The sequence below is a fragment of the Ascaphus truei genome, chromosome 3 (assembly GCF_040206685.1).
Source record: "Ascaphus truei isolate aAscTru1 chromosome 3, aAscTru1.hap1, whole genome shotgun sequence".
Lineage (NCBI taxonomy): Eukaryota > Metazoa > Chordata > Amphibia > Anura > Ascaphidae > Ascaphus > Ascaphus truei.
In genome coordinates this window covers 76,219,501-76,240,722 of record NC_134485.1, presented here as the reverse complement: position 1 = coordinate 76,240,722, position 21,222 = coordinate 76,219,501, and the positions used below count along the sequence as shown (strand labels likewise).

Sequence of the window (21,222 nt, the reverse complement as noted above, 5' to 3'; positions counted from 1 at the left end):
AATAGGGAACTGACTAACCTATCAGAGCTCACGCTCCTCCATAAAAGGTGGGGGCAGTACACATGCCCCGCCCAGCCTTGAGAAAGCTTTGCCATAGCGAAACGTACGTCGGCAGTGACGTCATCACGTCAAGGGGGCAGGACCAACGCTCGTGATCGGAGCGCGTCCAAGCCCACACTAGCTACCTTACATGGAGCTAGACACAAGCATTAAGCTTGCTATTTGTGCATTTATCTGTGCATGCAGAGTAGACATACCCCTCCAGGATATCTACTGTACTGCCATGCTGATTGAATGTGTGTAACCTGTTCACTGCTGTAACGGTGTCCTTCCACAGCAGCAGTCCCCTCTCCACTGGGGATACTAGCAGTGACCAACCTACCTGTTTTGCCTTACTACTGGCTACTGACAATATTGATTGATTTATGGTCTTGTGTTGGTATACCACTGCGGATACTTACCTTGATTATTTATCTTGTTATCCTTTATGAGCAGGCAATACATACACTCACCTGTCTCTGTGATATTATACTTGTGACAGGTTGCAATATCTGTAGCTTTACAATAGCTGACACAGACCCCAGTGGTTGAATGAGTCATCTGGCTTTACCCTGCATATATCATCAAGGGTACTAGCGAACACTTCACACATGAGACCTGGTACATTTTATTTTCGCTGCGCTTTTGGCTCACTATGAGTCTAATCTACTCTGGCAACTTAGCGTTCCATTCATTTTAGTTGAGTCAAGACTCCAAATAAAATATTTTTAATACATTCACTCCTCACATTACTGTAACTATTCCCCTTCCATTCACTGTGTATTGCGCATCTGTTTGAGTGCTCTCCATTGGGGTTCTTTCTCTCTCCCAGTGTTAGTTCTTGCTCACCCCTGATAGCAGCACCACAGTACTTATTGCACAGCAGTCGCGAGGGTACATTCCTTCCCTTCCCCCTCCCCCTCCTTCCCCCCTTCCCTGTTTTCCCTTGAGTTCGTTGTCACCATGGACTCAGCCTTAGAGGGGCCATGTCCTGTGCTTATAGCAGACACAGGTGGGTTACATACATATAATGTTGTTGGCTTTTACCTGACTCTGAATGCATCATGATTACTTCGGTATATCATATTCTAACTGTGGTCTTGTTACGGGGTTATTAACGACCCCAGTCAAATTTAAGACCACATTTTTGAGAGACAAGTGTTATGTCTATGTCATGTGTATATTTATAATTACAATACAAAGAAACCATGAGCAATAATGCATGTTCATACTACTAAGTAGATATCTCTTTAGCAGTTACTTTTAAAAGTGAAGAGCCCTAACAACCAGGTGGAGGAGAACACAGCTCGTGTGCAAAGACTGGAATACCAGCGAAAAAAATGCAGATAAAAGGGTAGGTTTTATTTATCAAAAGGAATCATCCTTAACACAGGCGTAATACTGGGACAGTCCTCTTACGCGTTTCGCGCTGCCAAGCACTTTATCAAAGAGTGACTATCCTTAGAACAGAATGCCTATAAGTACGCTCAGGAACTGCCCTCCCCACATCCCACGACAGAGTGTACCGAAGAGTCCGAGCAGGAGAGCGGAGTCATACCGACATGTTGGGACATGAGTTTATCTCATAAAACGCCTGAATACGTCTGATGTTTGTGAGTTTTTAATTGTGATTGTTGGAAAACATTACATTTTTACCAGTGATAATGCACTAGGATCGGGCACTTTTCTTTTTGTTTTTTTTCTATGCAGGTCTATGAAGGGAGGTCGTTGTACCCATAAATAAGGCTGCCAAAATCCTAACATTTGCATCAAGACTCAGCAAGTGTGAACATATTCATACAGTAGTGGACATTTTTTATGGTTTTCTAGTCTTGGACTCTTTTTTTATAAATATTATTTATATATTTTTCAACAATAAGATATATTTATATATATTTTTACAGATTAATCATTTGTATTTTGTATTCAGCAACACATTGCATTTTATGTTTTTTTATATAGTTTTATTTGCTTTGTTAGTTAAATAGTGCACACCTTTTTATTACAATATAGATTAACTTTTGGATTGAGTTCCTATAAGGGGCCATACAATTAGATATTTATTATGTGTATTTTACCACTCATTACCAGGAGCAGTCTCTTGTTTTTTTGTATATGGTATATTGTTATATATGTTCAAGTGTATAGTTATATGCACTAAGGATGTCTTGTCATCTTTAGTGTTTTCAGTTAAGGAACGTGTCCCATTCAGTTAGCACCTATAATAATGACCCAAGATTGTTCTCAATCGGGAAGAGGAGTGAGCATTGCTTAATAGGAGTTCTAAGAGTAGTAGCTTCTGAGTATAATTGGATCGGCCCAACCGGCAGGTCCTTTGTGAACATCCAATCCAATATGCACGGACGAGGTAGGCAGTACACAGAGTGACAGGATACTGATCCCTAAAAATTAGAATGTACTCCCACCACCACTCCCATACTATTGATGCAATACAGGAGATTGCTAATCTAACCCAGACTAAGGGACACAAGTACCCCCGTAATGTAGGAGTGAGGGGAAGAAGCAGAGTAATCATATTATTTGCCACCAGTTAATGTCTGAAGTGAAGTCTGTTTTGTACTGTATGTGCATTATCAACGGCTGTGAATAAAGCCCGTTTGTACTATATACCGTTCCTGGTGCCCATCATTATTCTCCAAAAATAAGGGGAGCGGTGGACTGTACCAAATGAAAACAGAAATAACTACATCTAGCAATACAGTTTGGGACACATGTTCATAAAAAATAACCCTCCAATGATCCTAATCACACTTTGGAAGGAATAATAAGGCAGTAATCCAAATCTGTGGCACTGATAATTCAAGGTAGTGATGATGTGGGTGATTCCGATGTGCTCAGGGAAGAGAAAGACAATAGTGTAGATAGAAAATTCAAATATTTAACTCTAACAGAAAACCTCTGAATTCAAGGCTTACATCAATTCCAGTAAAAACAAGCATGTAAGTAGTACAGATGTCCCAAGAACTGGGTAGACTGCAGTCTCTCCGCCACCTCTGTGTGCCCCAGTCGCATCCGCATTCGTGACCTCTCATATCCTAATTTCTCTAATACTTAGACAGACGTGTGTCATATCAATAGATTCAGGAGAGTCTGCTGAATGTAACACTACAAATGTTGACCGGCTTACCTCTAAATTTGAGTGACAAATGTATATTCAAGAATGTCAAGGTTTTCTTTGAGGCTGACAGCCCAGGATCTGGCTATCGTCCACAGGCTTCTAACTATACATATTTCACTTTTAGTGGGCCATCAGTGATAGCACCCCAATTAAGCCCTCTCTGTAGATCAGCACTGACATAGGAAGGGTCTTGACCTATCATAAAAAAACAATTATTGTATTGTTAACAACATTGCTAACCAATGTTAACCCCTGATTAAAAAAATTAATATCCTTCACCATTTTTATTAGTGTCAATATATCAATGTCCTTCGGTTCAATTGCTCTACACAGTGGTGGTGTCACGCTGCGCTCACCACAAACAGGACGGAAGACCGCGGGGCTGAGGTGGGGTTGTATAGGCACCGACCCACAACCACGCAGTCCTGTCCGGAATGCGTAGTCCTAGTCGTACCGTGTCGTAGGGTTGGAGAGGTCAGGGTAGTCAGAGTACTTGCCGTGTTCCAGGGTTGGAGAGTCCGGGTAGGTAGAGTTTCATAGCCACGGTCCAGGGTAATAGAAGGTAGAGTAGTCGAGGAACGAAGCCGGGGTCAAAGCGCTGGAGAGTGTAGAAATCCAAGGAACAGGCAGGGTCAAACAGGACAGACAAAGTTCAAGACAAAACTAGACAGCAGCGGTGAGCACAATGCATAAACAGGAGTTTATGCTCAGCAATGAAGGACAGACAGAAGCAGGTATATATGTGGGAAGGGTCCAATTACCTTGCAGGGGTGTGCTCTGGTCCACCAATGGTGTCAGTGAGACACTAATCCAAAACAGCTTGTAATTAGGTTTTCTTGATGATAGGTCTGGTTGCCGAGCAACCCGCGCGCGTGCGCGATGCGCGTCGCGACGTGATGACGTCATGCGGCTTATTCTGCAAGTCTCCGCCTGTGGGAGGCTCTAGTAGCTCCTTCGCGTCTTCCTGCCTCCTGGTTGCCGAGCAACCCGTGCGCGTGCGCGATGCGTCTCGCGGAGCTCCGACATCACGCTGCTGCGCCTGCACTGCCCTGGCAGTGCGTGGCCGCATGACTCTGCCCCGTGGTGCTTCCCCGGGTCGGTCTCCGCGCGGAGTAGAGGTAAGTGTGACAGTATCCCCCCCTTGAGGGGAGACCTCCGGGCGACCCAGAGATGGTTTCTCAGGATGCCTACGGTGGAAGGCATAGATGAGGCGGTTGGCATGTACCTGATGATGAGGCATCCACTCTCTCTCCTCTGGACCATAGCCTTTCCAGTGTACAAGATATTGTAATCCTCCTCTGGATATTCTGGAGTTGAGAATGGTTTGAACCTCATATTCTTGTTGGCCCTCTACCAGTATGGTTTGCGGAGGTTTAGATTGTCCTTTGGAGGATGAGTCTTGTAGATAAGGTTTGAGAAGGGATGAGTGAAATACAGAAGGAATCCTCATATTTCTAGGCAGTTCAAGACGATAGGCTACTGGGTTGATCCTTTTGGTGATGCGGAAAGGACCGATAAAACGTGGTGCCAGTTTGGGTGAGGCTACCTTTAGCCGAATGTTTTTGGTAGATAACCAAACCCTTTGTCCTACAGAGTACCCTGGGACCTCTCTTCGGTGACGATCCGCTTGTCTCTTGTGTAATATACCAGCGTGCTGTATGTTCCGATGGATCTTCTGCCATAGGTCTTGTAAGTGGCGAATCCTGTCCTCTGCGGCCGGGACTCCAGACTTGGAGATGAGGGAAGGAAGTGCAGACGGATGGAAGCCATAGTTGACCATAAATGGTGACTGTTGGGATGATTCGTTCTGCAGATTATTATGGGAGAATTCTGCCCACGGGAGAAGTTCCGCCCAGTCGTCCTGAGTGTCAGCGATAAAGCACCTCAAAAACTGTTCCAGGGACTGATTGGTGCGTTCCGTCTGTCCATTGGTCTGGGGGTGATATCCTGTCGAAAAGTGTAGAGTAACGTCCAGATTTTTACAAAACGCCCTCCAGAACCGGGAGATGACACTATGTCGGACACTATGACCAGAGGGGACCCATGTAACCTGAAGATCTCCCTGATGAAAACTTCGGATAACATTGGTGCAGTGGGTAGACCCTTCATAGGGATGAAGTGTGCCTGTTTGGAAAATCTGTCCACCACCACAAGTATGGTGTCCATGCCTCTAGATTTAGGCAACTCAACGATGAAGTCCATCGATATATGTGTCCATGGACGTACTGGGATGGGTAGTGGTTGAAGGAGACCCGCTGGTCTGTTGTGTGGCGTCTTGCTTCGAGCACAAGTAGCGCATGTAGCTACGAAGGCTTGTATGTCTCTCCGCATATATGGCCAACAGAATGTGCGTTCGATGAACTCAGTAGTTCTTTTGGTACCAGGATGGCCTGCAGTCTTGGATGAATGTCCCCACTCCATGACTCTCCTCTGGAATTTACGGGGAGTGAACAACCGGTCCTCCGGAACGTTGAGTCCTGCCGGGATGTTGTTCTGAGCCTTGGTAATGTCCGTTAAGGCACTAAAAGTATTTGCAGCCAAAATACAAGTGGAAGGGAGAATGGTCTCCTGTTGTTCCACCTTGTTATCCTCTACCAGGAACTGTCGTGACAAGGCGTCGGCTTTAAGGTTTTTAGACCCAGGGATGTAGGAAATGAGGAAGTTAAAGCGAGTAAAGAATAAGGACCATCTTGCCTGGCGAGATCCTAGTCGCCGTGCTCCCTCAATGTACAGTAGATTCTTATGGTCAGTAAGTATCGTGACTGGTGACTCTGTGCCTTCCAGTAAGTGCCTCCACTCTTCTAAGGCCAGTTTGATAGCGAGGAGCTCCCGGTTACCTACATCGTAATTCCTTTGGGCGGAGGAAATTTTTTTAGAAAAATACGCACAAGGATGAAGTGGGGCTTGAGGATTCTTTCTCTGGGAAAGTATAGCACCTGCTCCTACATCGGAGGCGTCGACCTCCAAAAAAAAAGGTAACGAGGGATCTGGATGGGTTAAGATGGGTGCTGAGGCGAATGCCGTCTTTATCCTCTCGAAAGCCTGAAGAGCCTTCTCAGTCCACCTCGTAGGATCAGCTCCCTTTTGCGTGAGTGCCGTGATGGGTGCTACTACCGATGAGAATGAACAAAAAAGTAATAGTGCGCAAAAACTAAATCATGACGTAATAAAGTGAAGGATAAGTGAAATAAATAAATAAATAACTTAACCTAAAATTGAGCGTCTGCAGCTGTGATGGAATGGGGGGGCTCAGGATTCCCCTGGAGCTAGCAAATGGATACAAACAAGACACAGCGCACAACGCTCATAGTGCATTACAAGGTATTATTGACATATATAATAAATGGGTGAGTAATGTGCGTACATCAAATGCAATAATTACGAGCAGTTTCGGGATATTTTACCCAACGCCTCCGGAGACCAGAATAGATGTCCTTGCAGGAGTGATGCTGCTGTCCTCGATATTGCAGGGTCCTATTGAAATTGGTGTACAACCTCTGCTGTTCCTTGCTCCCCTAAGCACAGGTAGGCTGGGAGATGCTGATTCCTGCAGTGCTTCAGCAGGGCAGTCTTTTGGCATCAGCTGGGCGCCAGCACTCTCCTCCGTGTGAAGCGCTTCCTGGATCGTGACGTCACCACGGGGGTTTCGGCGCCGCTCACAAACAGTCAAAGTCGCGTACTGGGGTGCTAGTATGAGGCTAGAACACTGGTAAACCTTGTCCTACGCGTTTTGAAACGGAACGTTTCTTCTTCAGGGACTAATATTGAGTGGATTCAGATAGAAGCTATATATCCCGCGATCGTGCCTCATTGGCTAAACCCTTAGTTCTATTTTCCAATTGGGAACCAGCGGGGGCGGGGTTAAAGTCCCGAAAACATACGTCACTAGCTATGATTAACAAATGCAAAAAAACTCTGAACAAACTTTATTAACAAAAACACTGTTAACCAAGACGCAGTTGATGGGCTAAAACAAAGAAAAAAGTGTTAATTACATAATAAATACACATAAAATCAATAATATCATTGCCCTAGGGACCTAAATAATAGGTAGTGAAGTTTAGGATATATAAGAAGCATAAAGGTATTCGGAAGGTGAACAGCAGAATAAAATGTAATTAAAATGGTAGAAGTGATTACAAAGTCTAGAGGCATATTATAAAGTGTAATAAAAGGACATAATATGATATAAAATATTTATTTTAACTTAAAAAAGTTACTTATAATAAATGATTAATACAGAGACCAAATATCTATGTCCTCATTTAAACCTCCTGGATACAAGGTGTTTAATTTATGTATCCAGAAGGTTTCTTGCCTGGATAATTCCTTAACCCTGTCCCCCCCTCTCCTATTCTTTGGAATATGTTTAATCCCTTTAAAAAGGAGGGTTGAGGGATCACTGTTATGGCATGTTGCATAGTGTTTAGAGAGACTGTGTTTCATGAACCCCAGTTTAATGTTCCTCAAATGTTCTAAAATACGTACTTTTAGAGCACGTTTTGTACGTCCCACATAGAAAAGACCACAGGGGCATTCTAATAAATACACTACATGGTCAGTGTTACAAAGAATAAAATCATTAATATTAATAGTATCACCGTTTGGGCATTTAAAAGTTTTTTTATCAGGATGCATGTGTTTGCAAACAGAGCATCTCCCACATTTGAAATTCCCAGTTGGTTTATTATTCAACCATTGCCTTTCCCCACTGGATTGTTCTTTTAATTTAATATCACTAGGGGATAGCATATTTTTTTAATTCTTAGCCTTCCTATAAATAAATTTAGGGAATTTCGAAAGGTGGGTGCCCAAAAACGGATCGTTTGAAAGGATTGACCAATGTTTTTGTATAGTTTTCTCAATCCTATCTGTCATTGCAAACCCCTTTAAAACGAACATCATTGTGTGGCGTAGATTCATAGATGATATTCTGTGCATCTGGGATGGTGACCAGTGTTCAGTTAATCTATTCATACAATACATAAATAACAACGACAGGAACCTGACCTTTACCCATGTACAGAATATCAGCGAAATACACTTCTTAGATCTTAATCTTAAGGCATCACCAGATGGGACTGTGGTAACAAAAACCCATTTTAAGGAGGTTGATTCTAACAACCTCCTCATGGCCACAAGTAACCACAAAAAAACGTGGATATCCAACATCCCCAGTGGCCAGTATTATAGATTAAAGAAAAACTGTAGCACTGTAGAAGATTTTGAGGATCAGGCCAAAGATTTAACATCCAAATTCTTGGAGAGGGGATACCGTCTGGAAAAATTAAAAGGGGATCTGGAGAAAATAAGAAAAATAGATAGGAAATCCATGCTAATAAAAAGAGATAAAAAAGCTAAAAAATCCTTAGATGAGGGCAAGTGCAATGTATCTTTTATTACAAATTTTAACTCAATGACAGATAGGATTGAGAAAACTATACAAAAACATTGGTCAATCCTTTCAAACGATCCGTTTTTGGGCACCCACCTTTCGAAATTCCCTAAATTTATTTATAGGAAGGCTAAGAATTAAAAAAATATGCTATCCCCTAGTGATATTAAATTAAAAGAACAATCCAGTGGGGAAAGGCAATGGTTGAATAATAAACCAACTGGGAATTTCAAATGTGGGAGATGCTCTGTTTGCAAACACATGCATCCTGATAAAAAAACTTTTAAATGCCCAAACGGTGATACTATTAATATTAATGATTTTATTCTTTGTAACACTGACCATGTAGTGTATTTATTAGAATGCCCCTGTGGTCTTTTCTATGTGGGACGTACAAAACGTGCTCTAAAAGTACGTATTTTAGAACATTTGAGGAACATTAAACTGGGGTTCATGAAACACAGTCTCTCTAAACACTATGCAACATGCCATAACAGTGATCCCTCAACCCTCCTTTTTAAAGGGATTAAACATATTCCAAAGAATAGGAGAGGGGGGGACAGGGTTAAGGAATTATCCAGGCAAGAAACCTTCTGGATACATAAATTAAACACCTTGTATCCAGGAGGTTTAAATGAGGACATAGATATTTGGTCTCTGTATTAATCATTTATTATAAGTAACTTTTTTAAGTTAAAATAAATATTTTATATCATATTATGTCCTTTTATTACACTTTATAATATGCCTCTAGACTTTGTAATCACTTCTACCATTTTAATTACATTTTATTCTGCTGTTCACCTTCCGAATACCTTTATGCTTCTTATATATCCTAAACTTCACTACCTATTATTTAGGTCCCTAGGGCAATGATATTATTGATTTTATGTGTATTTATTATGTAATTAACACTTTTTTCTTTGTTTTAGCCCATCAACTGCGTCTTGGTTAACAGTGTTTTTGTTAATAAAGTTTGTTCAGAGTTTTTTTGCATTTGTTAATCATAGCTAGTGACGTATGTTTTCGGGACTTTAACCCCGCCCCCGCTGGTTCCCAATTGGAAAATAGAACTAAGGGTTTAGCCAATGAGGCACGATCGCGGGATATATAGCTTCTATCTGAATCCACTCAATATTAGTCCCTGAAGAAGAAACGTTCCGTTTCGAAACGCGTAGGACAAGGTTTACCAGTGTTCTAGCCTCATACTAGCACCCCAGTACGCGACTTTGACTGTTTGTGAGCGGCGCCGAAACCCCCGTGGTGACGTCACGATCCAGGAAGCGCTTCACACGGAGGAGAGTGCTGGCGCCCAGCTGATGCCAAAAGACTGCCCTGCTGAAGCACTGCAGGAATCAGCATCTCCCAGCCTACCTGTGCTTAGGGGAGCAAGGAACAGCAGAGGTTGTACACCAATTTCAATAGGACCCTGCAATATCGAGGACAGCAGCATCACTCCTGCAAGGACATCTATTCTGGTCTCCGGAGGCGTTGGGTAAAATATCCCGAAACTGCTCGTAATTATTGCATTTGATGTACGCACATTACTCACCCATTTATTATATATGTCAATAATACCTTGTAATGCACTATGAGCGTTGTGCGCTGTGTCTTTTTTGTACCGATGAGAATCCCTGAATGAACCTCCGGTAGTAGTTAGCGAAGCCGAGGAACCTTTGGATGGCCTTGAGGGAGAGGGGACAGGGCCATTCGAGTACCGCCTTGACCTTGGTAGGATCCATAGCAAGGCCGGTGTCCGATATGATGTAGCCGAGAAAGGAGATGGATGTTTGATGGAAATGGCATTTCTCGAGCTTGGCATACAAGTGGTTCTCTCTTAAACGCTGCAGGACTTGTTTGACATGCATAGTATGTTCCGGCATGAATCTGGAAAATATTAATATATCGTCCAGGTATACTATAACATGATGGTCCAGAAGGTCTCTGAAAATGTCGTTGACAAAGTCTTGGAAGACCGCAGCAGCATTACACAATCCAAATGGCATGACCAGATACTCGTAATGCCCGTCGCGAGTATTGAATGCTGTCTTCCATTCGTCTCCTTGTCTGATTCTAACCAGATTATAGGCTCCTCTGAGGTCCAGTTTGGTGAAGATCCTGGCTCCTTGGAGTTTGTCGAATAATTCGGCTATAAACGGAAGGGGGTAGCGGTTCTTTATGGTGAGTTTGTTGAGACGGCGGTAGTCAATGCAGGGTCTGAGGGTTCCGTCCTTTTTTTTGACGAAAAAAAATCCTGCCCCAGCAGGTGATGAAGATTTCTTAATGAACCCCCTCTGGAGATTCTCCTGAATATATGTTCTCATGGCCTGGGTCTCAGGAATAGAGAGTGGGTATGACCCTCCTCTGGGAGGTATGGCCCCGGGTAGAAGATCAATAGGACAGTCATACGTCCGATGTGGCGGAAGTACTGTACTTCTGCTTGGCGTTTGTCAAAGACATCGCGGAAATCCTCGTATATTCCCGGCAGCTGTACCCGTCAGGATCCGTGACCTCCAGTCCTGCCACTGCCTTAGGAGCAGACATGCAATGCTCCAAGCAAAAAGAACTCCAACGAATTGGCGTGGCCTCTGTCCAGTCAATGACTGGATTGTGGATCCGGAGCCACGGAAGTCCCAGAATGATGTCCGAGGAGGGGGTGTGAATGACATCCAAGGTTATGGTCTCGGAGTGGAAGTCGCTAGTCACGATCTTAAGGGGTGTGGTTTGTAAGGAAATGATCGCGGGCTGCAAGGGTCGTCCGTCAATGGCTTCAAGACCTACCGGTCGATCTTTGAGTACCAACGGTATTTTATTCTTGATAGCGAACTTTTGGTCCACGAAGTTTCCCCCTGACCCCGAATCCAGAAAGGCCCGTGCCTGTACTGTGAAGGTCTCACCGGATAGGGAGATAGGTAGATAAATCCTCGTAGAGGGTTGAGGAGGGGGAAGAGTTGCAGTGCCCAGCGTGATCCTCCTTATACTCACTGGGCTTTGGCGTTTCCCGGCTTCAGTGGACAGTTGAATACCAGGTGTCCGTTATTGCCACAGTAGAGGCATAGTCCCGCTCGTCTTCTTCGTTGCCTCTCGATAGGCGACAGGCTAGTCCCTCCCAGCTGCATGGGTTCATCTAGGGCAGGAGCTGTGGAGAGTAGAGGGCCTATGGTGGAAAAAGAAGACGATTGTATACCTCGGGGGTGTTTGTTTTTTTCCAACATTCTCTCTTGGAGGCGCTGATCCATCCGGATGCACAGGTCTATCAGGTCCTCAAGTCCAGCGGGACGATCCAGAGCTGCTAATTCGTCCTTCAACCGTTCGGACAGACCCTGCCAGAAGACTGCAGATAGAGCCACATCGTTCCAGCCGGTCTCGGAAGCCACCGTCCGGAAGTCCAGGGCATAACGAGCCACAGTACGGTCTCCCTGAGAAATATTAAGCAGAGAGGATGCAGCCGTAACCTTATGCCCTGGGGTGTCAAACACCTTTCTGAATTCGGTGATGAAGAGAGTGAGGTCAGAGGTCAAATCTGGGCGTTGCTCCCAGATAGGAGATGCCCATGCTAGAGCGGCGTCAGTCAGCAAGGAGATTATGTATGCGACCTTTGTTCGTGAAACCGGAAAGTGAGAGGGCATTAGCTCAAACTGTATGAAGCACTGGTTCAGAAACCCCCGACAACCGCTGGGATCTCCTGCATATCGGTTGGGCGCAGGTAGTCGTGGTTCGGAGGTAGGTGTGATGGGAGCAGGAGTGGCTGCGAGTGGAACGGTGTTGGTGGTAGATACTGTTAAACGTCTAACTTGTTCAGTCAGGGTATCAACGTCTTGTTTAAGTTGGGAAACTAGTTGTTCTTTTAGTGTAAATGATCCGGTAAGTTGCCGGAAGCATTCCTCATGGGTGTCTAGGCGTCGGGCCACCTCAGCGGCGTACATGTTTGTTGGGCTGAGCATATTGTCACGCTGCGCTCACCACAAACAGGACGGAAGACCGCGGGGCTGAGGTGGGGTTGTATAGGCACCGACCCACAACCACGCAGTCCTGTCCGGAATGCGTAGTCCTAGTCGTACCGCGTCGTAGGGTTGGAAAGGTCAAGGTAGTCAGGGTACTTGCCATGTTCCAGGGTTGGAGAGTCCGGGTAGGTAGAGTTTCGTAGCCAAGGTCCAGGGTAATAGAAGGTAGAGTAGTCGAGGAACGAAGCCGGGGTCAAAGCGCTGGAGAGTGTAGAAATCCAAGGAACAGGCAGGGTCAAACAGGACAGACAAAGTTCAAGACAAAACTAGACAGCAGCGGTGAGCACAATGCATAAACAGGAGTTTATGCTCAGCAATGAAGGACAGACAGAAGCAGGTATATATGTGGGAAGGGTCCAATTACCTTGCAGGGGTGTGCTCTGGTCCACCAATGGTGTCAGTGAGACACTAATCCAAAACAGCTTGTAATTAGGTTTTCTTGATGATAGGTCTGGTTGCCGAGCAACCCGCGCGCGTGCGCGATGCGCGTCGCGACGTGATGACGTCATGCGGCTTATTCTGCAAGTCTCCGCCTGTGGGAGGCTCTAGTAGCTCCTTCGCGTCTTCCTGCCTCCTGGTTGCCGAGCAACCCGTGCGCGTGCGCGATGCGTCTCGCGGAGCTCCGACATCACGCTGCTGCGCCTGCACTGCCCTGGCAGTGCGTGGCCGCATGACTCTGCCCCGTGGTGCTTCCCCGGGTCGGTCTCCGCGCGGAGTAGAGGTAAGTGTGACAGGTGGTTGATTTAACCAGTGATTATAGTTAGAAGAGCTTTAGCAACATTTGAGTATAAAGAAGTTATTTATTAAACTGCACTAGTGCTATTAAAGTCTATGAGAGTTTCCCTGTGATTTCCCCTGATCAGCACTCTCTCAGTTAAATTAATAACCCACTCCACTTGGTACTCTTTTTCCTTTATTTTTGCGTTAATTAAGTAGCATTCATTTCTGATTTATAAGAAATTTATGTCAAAGAAACAAGATTAACAAGTTAAATGCCTACAGTACACAGCTGTCAAACAAATTGTTACGAAAAGAAAATGTTTCCATAGATAACCGCCCCACCAAAAAAAGAATAAAGAGCAAAATATTAAGATAATTCAAAACAATAATGCAATGATGTGCTAGCTAGTAAAGTAGGGGACCACTAACCCAAAACAAACACACACAAGCGCACCACAGATTAGTAAAAAGTGTATCACAAAATGTATTAAAGGTCACTATGACCAAAAGACAATAATCAATAAGAATCCTAATTGTGACTGACCATTAACCCATTAACCATTAACGCCGCCTTAAGAAGACAAAGTAAAAGGCAAGAAAGACACTGCATACTCAAATTATATCAAATATCTAAAAATATACGAATAATACATTTTTACATACCAAAATACAAAGAAGATGCAACAAATACAAAAACAACAGTTAGAGTGGCATCCTACCAAACGCAATTAGGAGGTAACATGACATTTTGGGGTAACATCCCCTTTATCAAATGAGGCCATTTCACAACATGTCTCCATTTGATCCTCCAAAGGAGAACTACAGGAACAGGGAAGAAATTATCTTTAACATACCACATTTTAAAATAAACAATATTAAGAAACCCCCAAGGCATCATACAATTGCTTTTGCATTCTATTTTATTCTATTATTAAAGAATTGTTTTGCTATACTAGGGGCATGTTCTTGCTGGAATAATTATCTTGTATACACAGAAAAACATCAGCAAAAATATTAAAGCAGATAGATACTAATTTAAGCAATTATAGATTCTGAAGAGCACTGTGATGGACATGTCCTTAATCTGTCATCATTTATGTATTGTGTTCATTTAAGTAAATTGTATGATAGCTCTTGTTTGATGCCTACTGATATTGGGCTCTGGTATTTTCATTGTGAAATGCCCGTAGTGTTGTTATTCACCCAAATTATAGTGCAACAACACATGCGCAGATTTTAAAAAGTATTTAGATTCATTGCAGTGTGTTATTCCATTTAATATACCAACCAGGGATGTGTTTACAGAGATTACACTGTGTATATTATTTCATTGCGATTTAATGTCAGCTTGTAAGCTCCAGATCCACTTAGACAATCAATTGGTATGACATGGCATGGCATATACTGATAGATGCTGTGCCAACCTTATGATATGTACAGTAGCTGAAGAAATGGAGAGGCGGTGCACAGCAATGTGATAAAATTAAGGGCTAGAACCGGCAATCTTTGAAAAATGTATTGGCACATCTCTAAACAGGGTAAAAAACCACTTGCGCGTTTCGCACCTTACGGGCACTTTAGTACCAGGACTTGTTTTCCCATCAGGTTTCCTCAGCGGTAGACCCCAGCCTCCTTCTTGTATATCCCATATGCATATGGATATATTATATTAATCCAATCAAGGATCTACTTTGTTTGTAGGACCTTTTTTCTAAATACTTATGGACTTTCACATTTAAAATTGGTCCGAAGCCACATGGAAAACTTCACAAAATCAAGTTATTACATGTAACAGGATTCATCCTTTATGCAGAATTTATTGCTTACGAGTAAGAGTGGATTCATTTTTCACTCCACATGTATATTTTATTTACTACAGGTGAACACTGTTTGAGTCATGCACATATGGTTTTTTTTATGCACTGTGTCTTTGGGTCATTCCCATATACTATGTGATATGTACAGTAGCTGTATATTATATTTGATACTGCCCTGTGCTCTTACTGTGTTTGATGCACGTCTTATATCATAACACACAGGTGTCTCTCCATGTGTTAGTTGAAGTTCTCTCTCTTGCTTTCATCTGTGGCTGTGAAGAAACACCATAATCACTATGAAAGATTCGCCCCTCTCTAATTCTAATGTATATTCTGTGATGCGCGATATTCATGTTCAATGTCTATCCATGGAAGCACTGTGTACTGTACATGGTTACCGCTAAATTCGGGACAGTTGGCAATCCAACATCTCACTAAATCGGTGACATAAAAAATGAACTATAACCCAAGTCTCCCGGCTACAAAACTAGTTTAATACTGGAGCAAAAATAGCAACCTATTCATCAAAGGAAAAATAATACCTTTTAAAGGATGTTTTTGTTTGTTTTTGTTTGATAAATGGGGTGCATTATGTTCTAGCATTGTGCCCGTTTTGCACGAGGGAAATTGATGAATCCTCATTGAAAGGAAAAAAAGTCCATACCAGAATTCATAAATAAGCAGTGTAGGAGAAATGTATTTGATGTACTGTAAGAATAGTGTGCAAAAATGAGCAAACTTCAAAATAACATATAAACAAATAAAAATAAAAAAGCTTAATTAAGTCAAGAAAGGCACACATCACACATTTTTTGTGCAAAGCTGATTTTGCTACAGAAAAAAAAGAAACAAAACACACACCCAGTTATAAATTAATGTTATGTTATTAGCACACAGGTAGATAAATTGAAAATGGCAAAACTAAATTTGGTAATGCAATTAAAGGAGTACCCACGTGGTTACTGACATATCCACTTTCAATAAATGAATGATCATGTGTGCATTAAAATTGAACATTTGTGTTAATTTCTATTTTATTGAAAATGGAATGTGCAGTGATCGCTTGTAGTATCAACTGCTCTGAAAGTGTTTCAAGGACATAAAAATGTAGAACCATTGGTTATTAAACTAAGACAAGCTTTTCTCCATGTTTATAGGTGAGGATGTGTAACTGGTAAAAAAAAAAAGATTTTGCAGATCTTTGGTTAGCTATAGATCTATTGTTACAATACATATTTATGCCAATAAGGTTTAAACACATCAGATTAGACCATAGACACATAATTTCATGTCAGCAGACTCATCGTTTCATGGCAACATACTGTAGAGTATAATCCACCAAAATGAAGATACCATAATCAATCCTCTATAATAAACTACAGTGAGGTAGATACTCAAAGCTCTGCAAAATGTTGCTTACTAAAGTGATGTTACCTAATTAGCTATCAGTTAGTTTTCTTCAATTTGGGCTAGATCCTCAGAAGTCCATAAAATTTTTATCGATATGTTAAATGGGGGTACCGTCACGATAAGTCATAACGCATATCCACAAAGGTAATCATCAAAGTTGCGATGCCCTCAACTTTAACCTGAAAAAGATTGAATCGCGAACTTTTAATGTACATCTGGTTTACTCATATGCAAATCATTTGCTAGCGAGTCGTTAATCTAACAACGCAGATCGACAAAGCTCCATTCATATTAGCGCATGGAAATAACGCTACGATAATTAAGTCCCATCAAAACCTGCCATTACTCATATCCAGACCATGATTATCATAGCGTTATTTCTGGGTATAGCCTACTAGGAAAAAGGGCAGGTCTTAAGTGCTACCCCAATGATTGTACTGAATATAGGACTTAACCCTTTCATTACATGTCATAAAAAGATATATATTATGGAACATATTAATGTCTGTAACAGATCAACAGATGCATCTGCTATTGCATACAGTTTTTATAGTTAACCTGTGTTTCATGTAGTACGACATTAAAATAACCTTTTTGAACACATAAGTACATTGTAACATGTAGCTTAATATCTGTTCCCGTTCTGTTACAGGTGATTCAGGATATGAGACTCGGCCGTGGCTCCTTACCCCACTGGGTAACACTCGAACCCCTGCAGAGGAACGTTATAATGCGGCACACATATCCACATGCTCAGTTATTGAGAGGGCGTTTGAACAGTTGAAAGATTGACAGATATTTCTCATGTAAGAATGTTTGTTGATTCTATATAAATGTACAGTTTCCTTCCTCATGATGTTTGTCTATGTCTACTTTGTGATCATAGGAGAGACAGGTTGCATGGGCTTCATCTGCTGTGTCCCATGCACACTAGCTGCCCATCAGCCAGTGGTATGTGAGGGGTTAATCCCTTCGTCTTCCCCATAACAATTAACCCCCCCCCCCTTACCCAACTCTTCTCTATTATGTGTGTATGAGAGAGGGGTAAGTGTTGTGCATGTAGATAACGGGCATGTCTATGCTTTTGTTCCTTACTAGTTTCATTGGTGTGATATTTGTGATAATAAATGAGTTCTATAGTGTTAATATAATACTAAAAGATTGTTCATGGACAGTGTAACATTGTACACTATATTTAAAGGCTATATCCTGGACTACAATAACTAATGTTAACTTGTAATTCAAGCTTTGGATATGAATGTGGGTATATTGTTAGTGTCAATGACTGAATGTGCTAATGCTAATTTCCTTTACAATACTAAACGCAGGTGTTGTTGGTGGACCTGCGGGAGCAGCAGCTGGTGACCTGTCATGTACTGATGAATGAGGGCACAGGCACAATGTCACAGGTATTTTTGTTTGATGCCTACTTGATCCGGTTGTATACTTATATAGTTTATGCAGATGCTTACTAAAATATTAGACAAGTCAAAATTAATACATAGAGGTTGTGGGAGGGAGTTGAATAAGATTTGGGATGTGGGAGAGGAGGAAGAGAGAGGGGGGAAAGAGGGAGCAACAAAATATTTTTTTAAACATTTGTGTGTTTGAAAATATATATTTAATTGATAGCAGGGTGTTAATAATTTTGACAATTTGACTGTCATTGGCTACAATATTTTGAATTTTGATTTAGTATTGTTCAAGGTACTTTTCAAATCTATTAAAGTTGAAATGTTAGACTCAAAGTGTACTACTTATAGGATATATTGTGGTTTATTTAGTATCATAAAATTAAGTTAAAGATGTAGTTCTATAAATTGCGAATGTGTGTGAAAAATTATTACTGGTAACTAGTGTTAACATTAGAATTTAGTGTTATCTTATTAGTAAACGCTACACTAAACTCAAATTTTGCATATACATTGTTAAACACAATTTTAATATTGCTTTGTCTTCGCAGATTCAAAACCATTGTGAAATCATTACAATGTATGCACTGACTTCATACAATACCATGTGAAAACATAACTATTAAGAATGTTGAACGCTCAGTGTAGACACAACATGAAAAATGATTAGTTATAAATGTGGATAATTAGTATTGGCAAATGTGTTTCTTATTTTGAATATGAAACATGATAGAAAATGTACATAATTGTTACCCACAAATGAGTGAAGCAACGTTTATATTCTTTACAACTGTTACTTCAAGATATTTTTTGTAACGCTTGATGAGGAGATTTATGCTTTACAAACAAAAGGTGAGATACTCATGTTTAGTGTAATTTACAGAAGCCCACATCCCAGCTACAGTAGGAACGCTGTAAATGGCTTATGTTAAACAGCATAACACAGTTTAACAATCCCCTGTTCATATTTTTCACGTAGGGCAGAGGGGTGAGGGGTTGAGATTTTCTCTACATATTAGTAAAATCCAGAGAATGTGAGAACTGACCTTGGCCAGTTGCGTTTCGTCAGCGGCTGAGTTTTCCGTATCATATAAGCAAAGTGGGGGAGGGCCGGGGGGGTGGGGGGTGGTGGCTTTGTCTATTCTACACATCCATCTAGTTGAAAGTGGGGGCAATTCACCCAGCACTAATCTGAACTCTGAATAATGTCATTTTACAAAATAAACTAGTTACTTTGCATATGCAATATTTTGTGTGTAATTTTTTTTTAATGTTAAACAGACACACACAGCAGTATTATAATGAATACAGTATATCTCTATGTGCCCACTACAAATAAAATATACTTAAAACATTTTTAAATCATGTACACAGTATACCGCAACTGCATGAAAAACTGCTAAAATTATGATGGTTTTGACACATCCTTTATGGCTGTAGATTTGAAGTGTCAAAATCTGTAAAATAATGGAGAGAACTTACTGTACCCTATTATTAAACAATAAAGAATTACATGCTTAAAGCAGTGGTGGTCTAACTGTGGGGCACAAACATTTTCTAAGGGGTGCGCCGAACCGAGGCCTCTCTCTCTTCGTTAACATTTAAATAGATTGCTGGGGAAGAGCACATCTTCTCTGTAACTGTCTCTTCCCTTCTCTCCAGCTTCTCCTCCTGCATCTTCTGATAGGGGTGCCACAATGTCAAATGGCGTTGTGTTGCCATAAAAAGGCAACATAGAGACGTCACATGATGCCGTGACCTCGGTAGAGATGAAGAGATGCTGAATAGCACGTGAGAAAGTAGAGGGAGGCGCCACTTAAAATGTTGCTAAACCCCTTCTCTTTAGTACACATATCTCTATTTTAGCGCATGCGTAGTGTATGGAACGCATATGCAGCTCATTTAAAAATTACAATTCTACTCTACACTACTGTATGTAAACTTGTGTAAATTTATATTTACCTTGATTAGATATGTTACAAATTTGGTGGCGATGACCCATTGTTTATACAAGGGGTGTGCTGTACGTAGATGGTCGAGTAGATCATATAGTTGTCATTTAGGTTAATTTTGTTTTCATAGCTGGCTGGTCCATACTGGTAATGGTATTGGGTCATGTACAGAGATGGGCAAATCCACCCAAATCTCTTTCCTGGATTTTTGCTAATGTTGCCCCCAAAATCCGTTTTGCGGTGTAAACAAAATAACACAATAATGTAGTATCCTTAATTTATTATGAGATTACAGATGAATAAAAATGAATACAAATTGTCATAAAAAATATATCATATTGTATGAAAAAACAATCACATAAAAGGCAATATCAAAAAAGGTGTCAGCAAATCTAACAAGGTAATAAAAGACTTCAAAGTAAGGAAAGGGCAACAAAAAAAATGGGGTGAAAAGATGAAGGTTCACTGACCAACACCTATAGTTCAATTACCAGATAACGTCTGGAAGTCAGCTTGTGAGCTCAGGGTCCCTTCCATGTAGAAGCCTGCAGTATGCAGGGTTCTCTGCTCTCCACACTGCTCCAGCCTCCCACTCCATGTGGTCTGATGATGTTACTCGGCTTGGGGCTCAGGACCACTCCGCTTCACTCTGCTTGGCTACTGCTGTATCAAACAGGATCAGCTGTTTGCAGCAGGTCTTTTGCTTTCTTGGCACTGCTGTATGTAACAGGATCATCTGTTGGCAGCAGCTCTGTTGTTTTCTCTATGTGTTTCGTGAGACCTGAGCCCACTTCCTAAGGAGTGTTGATAGTCTGTCCTTCTGAGGTTTTTTTTAAAGGGCTTCCAATTAACCCTATTACATTAGCCAATAAGCACTTAACACATGATAAGAGGAACACTTAAAGAGTTGACATATACCTAATTCTATGCTGATAATGCATTACATATTTGCTGAATGGATGCAATTAAAGCTTACAATATTTAGGCAAAATAATAATAATAATTTAGTAATATATATAGATAAGTTAGTAATATATATAGATAATAGATTATTTGCCCATTATTAATCACAACATTAGCCAGCATAAATAAAGTAAATAAAACCGTTCTACTTACCCCTGGCAATATGAAGGGAGTCCTCGACAGCTTACTGCAGGGCAATGTCCCACGTTGCCAGTACAATACATAGCAAAATACATTCAGATGTCCCTTAGCCCCTTAATCACCGTAGCAGTTAATAATCGCTATAGTAATTAAGGGGTTAACCAACCCTCTGCCACTACCCACCCAGGAAACCTAACCACCCTCCCCAGGCAACCACCCCACCCTTCACC

General features: G+C 41.6%; 1 long non-coding RNA gene across 4 annotated transcripts in view; it reads left to right on the top strand.

Annotated features, from left to right (window-relative positions):
- LOC142490931 (uncharacterized) overlaps positions 1–19,714 on the top strand; it is a 51,908-nt gene extending 32,194 nt beyond the window's left edge. For 3 of the 4 annotated variants that reach the window (XR_012800158.1, XR_012800160.1, XR_012800157.1), the window contains 3 exons: positions 17,177–17,330; positions 17,853–17,933; positions 18,488–19,026. This is a non-coding gene — a long non-coding RNA (uncharacterized LOC142490931). Of the gene's footprint in view, positions 1–17,176; positions 17,331–17,852; positions 17,934–18,487; positions 19,027–19,598 lie in introns of those variants that run through there. The other variant, XR_012800159.1, reaches the window with a different exon arrangement.
- The last annotated feature ends 1,508 nt before the right edge of the window (positions 19,715–21,222 follow it).